This window comes from Microtus oregoni, unplaced genomic scaffold, assembly GCF_018167655.1.
Source record: "Microtus oregoni isolate MIOR12 unplaced genomic scaffold, Mior012 000021F_ref0000039, whole genome shotgun sequence".
In the NCBI taxonomy this organism is placed as follows: domain Eukaryota; kingdom Metazoa; phylum Chordata; class Mammalia; order Rodentia; family Cricetidae; genus Microtus; species Microtus oregoni.
The window spans coordinates 33,856,524-33,864,801 of record NW_024543080.1 but is presented as its reverse complement, the minus strand read 5'-3'; the positions used below and the strand labels follow the sequence as shown (position 1 = coordinate 33,864,801).

The 8,278-nt window shown below is 37.0% G+C and overlaps 1 pseudogene; it reads left to right on the top strand.

The window, feature by feature from the left end:
* The first annotated feature begins 275 nt into the window (after positions 1 to 275).
* LOC121460750 lies at positions 276 to 8,012 on the top strand (annotated as a pseudogene).
* The last annotated feature ends 266 nt before the right edge of the window (positions 8,013 to 8,278 follow it).

Here is an 8,278-nt window from a genome sequence, read left to right as displayed (position 1 = left end):
AAATTGTCCATGTTTATTTATCCACAGTTTTTATAGCCAAAGTAAACTGGAGGAGAAGGTAAGAAAAGATTTATTAACATGATAAAAGGGTAACTCATACAGTCAACTCTGAGACTTCGAATCATTAGCATTCTGTTTTCTAGGTAGCAAGGTGACCAAGTCATGTGCTCTAGGTAACAAGTTGAAGCCTACCCTTCTCTAGGTGGCCTCATATTTTATTTATAAAAGAAAGGAGCAAAAGAACAAGTGCCTGAATATCCTGACCACCCATCGGAATGGCACTGAACTATTTTATCTTCAAAAGAGCAAGTAAACCACCTCTTGAATTAGAAGATGCAGTAAAGCCTGTTATTCTCCAACTCTCTGATCATCAGGCAAGGTGGAAATGGACCTGCATTTTTGGCCTCCACAAAAAGTCACTTAAGAATTTTGACTATCTATAAAGATTATATAGAAATATGTTCAGAATGCATAAACTCCACAAATATATTAAAAACTGAACATATTTAATATCTATTTTCACACACACAACACACACTGAACTAATTTTAAGTATTCAATTTTGTTTTAAAACAACTTATGTTTGTTCTTAGACTTTGACTAAAATAGAATGCATGCTAAATTGATCTTATCAATCCACACTGTTGATGATTCTTTGTTTAGTGCTTGCTATATAAGCATTGATTTTTTTTTCCTATGGTCATTTTAGAAACATAAGTATATTCTATTTTGCAAGATGTTTTTATAAAACTTAGAAGGATATTTGGACACTGAGAAAACACCCATAGAAGACCTTGTAAGTACACCAAATAAATATGTGAATTTATATGCAAACCTAACACTTGACTCACAAAAAATCAAGTTTGATGACTCTTTGGTCTTGAACTCATTACCTGCAGAACTATGAGAATCTTATGCATTTTGTTAAGGCATCCACACAAAGCAACATAAATATAAACTAACCTGTGAAATCACGTGAGTATAAGAATACACAGATTTTCAATATTACAGAATTTCCAAGCAAACCAATGAGAAGAGATAGGAAAGGTCACTACACGGTCATCAAAGAAAAATACCCCTAAAGACATTGCAATTCTTAACATTGATAAACTGAACAAAAGTGCACACACATTCATAAAAGAAGCACTACCACTACAGCTTAAATCCCAAACTGAACCTTGAAAAGTGATTGTGGTGACTTCAATAGTCTATAATTGCCAATTGAGAGATCATTCAGTTCAGATAACAACTAAATAGAAATGCTGACGCTAGACCAAAAAGTATAACAGACATGTATATAACAATTAGTTCTAACACAAAAAAGTAGATGTCTTTTTTTTTTTTTGGTTTTTTTTTTTTTTTGGTTTTTTTTTTTTTGGTTTTTTTGAGACAGGGTTTCTCTGTGGTTTTGGAGCCTGTCCTGGAACTAGCTCTTGTAGACCAGGCTGGTCTCGAACTCACAAAGATCCGCCTGCATCTGCTTCCTGAACGCTGGGATTAAAGGCGTGCACCGCCACCACCCGGCTAGATGTCTTTTTTTTTTTTTTTGAGGTCATAGAATTTTTCACAAAACTGACCACATACTCAGACACAAAACAAGTTTCAACGGATAAAAGAAATGTGAAATAGTATTCTCATCCTATTTGACCACCATTGACGATGGTTATCAAGAACCGTAACAATAAAAAACTTAAAAACTCAGGGAAACTGAATGAAAAATGATCCAAGACAGAAATTAAATATGCCCATTATGCTGGAGTCCGGGAAATATTGATCATGTTTTTCAAGTTTTATTCTAAGATGTTCTAGAGTTTGCGCACCTCAGACAATGTCTGCAAAACAAGTAGCAGGTATCACTACAGATGTATTTTGAATGAGGTGTACAAATTCTTTTAAGAAGGAATTAATCCCATGAAAAGCATAGTTTTTATATAATTTTTCAGTTTTGGTAAAGAAGGTGAAATAAATTTCTATTTTTTCTTGTCCTTCCCTCCTTCCCTCCCTCCCTCCATCCCTCCCTCCCTTCTTTCCGTACTTCCTTTTTCCCTATTCAAATATAGATACTTTAGAAAGAATGTTTGAAGAAATAAGAAAGATTTGCATCTTTAGACATTGCAAATTGCTCCTGAAAAAAAATATAAAGGGGAGATTTTATCAATTATCTAGGTATAAAATAGATTTACAGAATATTAGAAAACAAAAAGTTCAAATTAGGAAAGATTGGTATGACTTCCAAAGATTGCTAGGAGAGATTTCCAATTGATGGTCCACTTCTGGGATAACACATGATCAAATAATTCATTTAAACAAAACCTTAGATTTTGTTTAAAACACAGACTTCAAGAATCCCAGGAAATTATGGCCTGAAGCAAAGTGAGAGTTGATTTTGTTTGAAGAGAAACTACAGGAGACACGTGTGAATTGTGTAGATCCAAATCTTAACTGTATTCTGGTTATATTACCCTCCAAATATTCCACTTTTGTTTCAAAACAAGAACATTTAATCTAATTTCCTTCACTCAGCTTTTTTCCTGACCATTAACAATAATAATTTGTAAGAGCAGGAGAGAATGTTAGGTTTGGTTCTGGTTCTGATCTGAGTCATTGGCTAAAAAGCTTCAGGAAAATGACTTTTTCATAAATGTGTGCCCCACATTGGGTGCCAAATGAAGCATGCTTAATAAAGACTCAGTGAGAGAAATTAGGGTTCAACCTCAAGACCTGAAAAGCAAAGTAGCCAGTCACTGGCTCTTACCTTGACCTGAGTCAAAAAATGGTGATCCTGTCTCCAGTAATCATAGAATGAGACTGTTTCTGAGAGCTGTTTTCTACTATTTTATAATTTTCTATAGCTCTGGAATTACAGACGTCCATGACTGGAATTAAAGACATGCACTGCCTGGTTTCTATCGCACCTAAAGTGGCTGCTAGGATTAAAGGGCTATGTTACTGTGGATTCTGGGATTAAAGGTATCTGTTACCATTATCTGGTCTGTAAGACTGATCAAGAGGGCTGTTTTCCTCTCAGATATTAAGGCAGGCTTTATTTATTTATTTATTTCCGTTTATTTATTTATTAAAGATTTCTGTCTCTTCCCCGCCACCTCCTCCCATTTCCCTCCCCTTCCCCCAATCAAGTTCCCCTCCCTTGTCAGCCCATAGAGCTATCAGGGTTCTCTGCCCAGTGGGAAGTCCAAGGGCTTCTGACTCAGCAGTAATAAACAAGGACTTCTTGAATTTTGCATACAAATGGATGGAAATAGAAAACACTATCCTAAGTGAGGTAAGCCAGACCCAAAAAGAGGAACATGGGATGTACTCACTCATATTTGGTTTCTAGCCATAAACAAAGGACATTGAGCCTATAATTAGTGATCCTGGAGAAGCTAAATAAGGAGAACCCAAAGAAAAACATATAGGCATCCTCCTGAATATTAACCTTCATCAGGCGATGAAAGGAGACAGAGACAGAGACCCAATTTGGAGCACCGGACAGAAATCTCAAGGTCCAAATCAGGAGCAGAAGGAGAGAGAGTACGAGCATGGAACTCGGGACAGCGAGGGGTGCACCCACACACTGAGACAATGGGGATGTTCTATCGGAAACTCACCGAGGCCAGCTGGCCTGGGTCTGAAAAAACCTGGGATAAAACCGGACTCACTGAACATAGCGGACAATGAGGACTACTGAGAACTCAAGAACAATGGAAGTGGGTTTTTGATCCTACTGCATGTACTGGTAGTGACTGAGTATCTTTTGTTTGAGTTCTACCTGCTTGAAGGTCTTACCATTGTACATGCCCATCGTGGGAGAGTGATCATGTTCCTCAGTTGTGTATTCACACCCTGTGTTCCTCCATGGGTCATATCTCCTACTTGACCTTTCTCATGGACTTAAGTGAGTGTTGCTTGATTTGTGGAAAGCTATGGTTCATTCACTGCCTCTGTCCAGTGCCAAACAAATATATCAACGGTTCACAGGACATGGCCAGCAGTTGGTTTGGGTCCAAAGCCCATTAGGTGAACTTGTGAAATGTCTGCTTCTTCTTTGCTCCACTGCAGTGATCTTCATGGCTGCTTGGAAAAAGAAGCACTGGCAGCATCTTTCAAATAGCTTTACTTGCATTTTGTTGCCAAGGATTTAAGTGCTTCTTATACATTTAGATACAAGCATGTTATCAGATGAAATAGTTAGTTAAAGAATATCTTTTCCCATTCTGTGTCTCATGACAGTGTCCTTTGTCATACAGAACAGTTTTAGTTTCAGGAGGTCTCATAAATAATTGTTTTCCTCAGCTCTTGTGCTGTAGATGATAAATTCAGGAAGTATTTTCCTGGGCCAATGCTTTCTTCCGTTAGTTTCAGTGAATTTGCCTTATTTGGGTGTCTTTCATTCTTTGGTAATTAAGTTTTTTTTTTTTTCTGGTTGATAAGTGTGAATTTTATTGCATCTTCTACATGTAACCATTTAGTTTAACCAGTACCACAGTTGAAGACAATTTTTTAATGGTGTATTTCTGACTTCTTATAAACAATCAGGTGTCCATTGGTCAGAGTACTTACTAATGTTGGTATTTGAGTCTATTGCATTTATGAATATATCTGTTTATGTGAGAGTGCTATGCTATTTTATTATTATTGATCTGTAGTACAATTTGAGATAGGAGATGGTAATGCCCTCAGTAATTAATTTTTTTAGTTACCCTGAATTTTTTAATACTTCCATATGAAGCTGAAAACTGTCCCTTCAAGTTCAGTGATTTTTTTTTTTGAAATTTTGATGAGGGTTGCATTTAATCTGTAGATTGCTTTTGGTAAAATGATTATTTTTTTTTCATTATTAATTCTACTAATCCATGGGGATAGTTTCATCTACTTATATCTTCTTCAATTTCTTTCTTTACTGTATTAGGGTTTCATCATATATGTCTTTCACTTGCTTGATTAGACTATCCAAGACAATGGTTTTTTGAGGCTATTATGAAAGGTATCCTTTCTCTGTTTTGTCTTCAGTTCATTTATTTGTATTTAAGAGGGCTACTTTGCTGAAAGTGTTTATCAGTTGCTGGTGTTTCCCAGTGGAAATTTTAGGGTCACTTATGTGTACAATTACATCGTCTCCTAAGAAGGGTATGTGATGTCTTCCCTTTCTATTTGAATCACCTTCATCTCTAGTTGTCTTATTGGTGTAACTAAGACTTCTATTACTATAGTAAATAGGTATGGAGAGAGTGAAAAATTTTGTCTTATTTCTAATTTTAATCAAAATACTTTGTATTTGTCTCCATACGAGTTGGTGAAAGCAGGAAATTAGCATAACTAAAGTAAAAATATCAAAACAATAACTTATATTTGAAAGCTATTTTATTCATCAAAATAGATGTGCAATCCATGTTTAGTCATGAAATAAAATATTATGGTGTTCCAAAATTATGATTTAGAAAAAAAGGCAAAAGAGCATGGTTGCCAGCTGTTAAATAAAAAGCTAGCCTTTTTTCAAGGTCTCAATCTTTCACAGAACAAGATGCAATATAGAGGTCAAGCACAGGAGAGTCTGAAAAAAAAGGGAAGACAAACATCATTTATTTTCCGATGGAGAATATTTGTTGCATGACCAGTTATGCAGTGCTCGCATTGTGCTGACATATAGGATCCTAAGAATTATGTTGAAAGCCTGACAGAGGCAAATAATAGTGTAGTTTTGAATAGTCTTGAAGGCTGGGGAACGCATCAGAGTTTCATTGTCCTTGCTGACTAAATCACTCTTGCTTATTGAAATCTGCATTAGAGGAAAAATTTTGTGCAGAACATCAAGTGGAGCCTAATGGATACATATTTAATATTACCTTTAAGGGGTTATTCTATAGAAGTGTCATCTGAGGTCTTTCATATTCCTGAAAAATTAGCATCAAGATAGTTTGGAAAAGTGTGTGTAACTCCATGAAATCTGAAAAGTAAAGCCATGGGGCCATTGCACAATTCATCTTTGTTTTCATTTCCCTTTAATTTTCCTTATTTGAAAAAGATGAAATTTGTTAATTTTCCTGTATAATTAAGATCTTAGTTCTGAAAAAGTTGATTAAAATCTAAATTTGGTGACGTATTGGCTACATCCAGGCATTTAAACTATTAATGGCACTTTCATTTTCTGAAAGATTAAAAAATACAAAACTAACATTTAGAGTGAATAGTAACTATCAGTTAGTTTAAGAGAACAAAGTTTCATGCTTAAAGTACTTTCAAATAATCTTTGTAAGGATTTTCCTACTCAGTTTCCTTAAAGCTGCATTCATGTCTGTATTTTCGCAAGAATTCTTGATGCCAGTAGAGTAAAAATTGAAATCAAAGATCAGCTTTCAAGGTTTCAGTATGAAGCAAGTAATGACCTTTAAGTGGGTTAAAATCAGAAGGTAAATCATGGTTTATTATAGATTATTTATTTCTTCCCTCATATACTTATTTAATTTGGGACAGGAAAGAGGTCAACAAACTAATGATAAGCAATCCCCTTGAGGCTAGAATTTATCTTCAAAGCATCATGTTCATTCAAGTGAGGGCTCCAGATTGTTTGGCTCATTGATATGATTGATCATACTTCTGCCTCATTAGGCCTAGAATGAAACATGTAACAGATCGTGAGGGGAAAAATCAGCTATTTCTTAAGGTATGATTCCAGGTAATCAAGGAAATGAATTCATACACAATTCTCACTGAATCTATTGTTGATGGAATAGTATTCCATTTCTTTTCAGCCATTTCTGCAAAGTCATATCTTGCCTATGAGAAGGTATGACTATGTGGATCAGTATAATTACAAAATTTAATAAATGTGATCTGTATGAAAGTATTCTTGCAAGTCCCTGAGCTGGTCTACAGGGGAAAGTTGGATAATAGTGTTGGAGAGCACTATGGTTTATACGGGTAACAGTGAGTACGTGTGGAATGGAGACTAACTCCCCACCCGCTGCAGGCCCAGGAAGATGCCATCAACATCATATGTCACTCAAAACAACTGTGAGAATTCATGGGACTCATCACACTGGCCAATGACTGTGAAGTCCTGACCACACTCACCCCTGACACTGGCGTCATCCTCTCTATAATCATGCTGTCCAATCCAAGGAAGGGCAAGATCACCTTCTGCACTGACATTCGAGTGGTCCATCTGATTCTGAATCACTGGCAGGACAAGAATCACAGGATGGTCATCATCGACTTTGTGGGTAGCCCTGGGGAAGACAATGAGAAGGATCTGGGCAAACTAGGCAATACCTCATATAGAAAAAGTTAATGCTGACATCCTCAATTTTGTGGAAGACGAGGGGAACACAGAGATGCTGACGGCCTTTGTGAACACACTGAATGGCAAGGATGGAACTGGATCACATCTGGTGACAGTGCCTCCAGGGCCCAGCTTGGCTGATGCCCTCATCTGTTCTCTTTTTTGGCTGGTGAAAGCAGTTCCATGCTTGGTCTTAGTGCCAGTGACTTCACGTTTGGAGTAGATGCCAGTGCTGATCCTGAGTTGGCCGTAGCTCTTCATGTTTCTTTGGAAGAGCAGCGGCAGTGGCAGGAGGAGACATAGCGGGCAGCGGCAGCCTGTGCAGCCAAGGCTGGAATTGCTAGCTCTTGGACTGAAGACTTGACAATGCCCTCCTAAAGATGACTATGGAAATCAGGAATTTGGCCTTGCTCTGCTGGGCTTCCTGACCAAAGCAGCATGCCTAAGAAGGAACAGGATGCCTATGCCATGCAGATGACCCTGCAGGGAGCAGAATTTGGCCAAACAGAGTCACCTGACATCGAAGCCAGCTCCCCCACAAACACATCATAGCCAGGCAAGAAGAAGGATAGATATGATGTGATCCAAGACCCAGAATTCCTTCAGATTCCTAGAGAACTTTCCAGGTGGGGATCCCACTAATAAAGCAAAAGGAAATACAATGGGCTCTCCGGTCTCCCATGCTAACAAGGATGGCATAAAGGATAAGAAAAAGAAAAACAGGAAGTGAGTCTTCTCAGGGGACTGTAAAGACCAGGTTGGACATAAACTAAGATGTGCTCTCTGCAGCTTTTACAACCTGAATAAAACTTGAAAAGTTTCTCCTTTAGCTTAAAAAAATAGAAAATAGAAAGAAAAAGAAAATATTCTTGCAATGATATCGCCATCAACTTTCTATAATAATAAAGGTGACTTAGATTGAAAGAGTTATTATTGAGTAACTATGTTGTTCAAGGCACTGTGATTTACAATAGTAATACAATTTCTCTTTTTGAA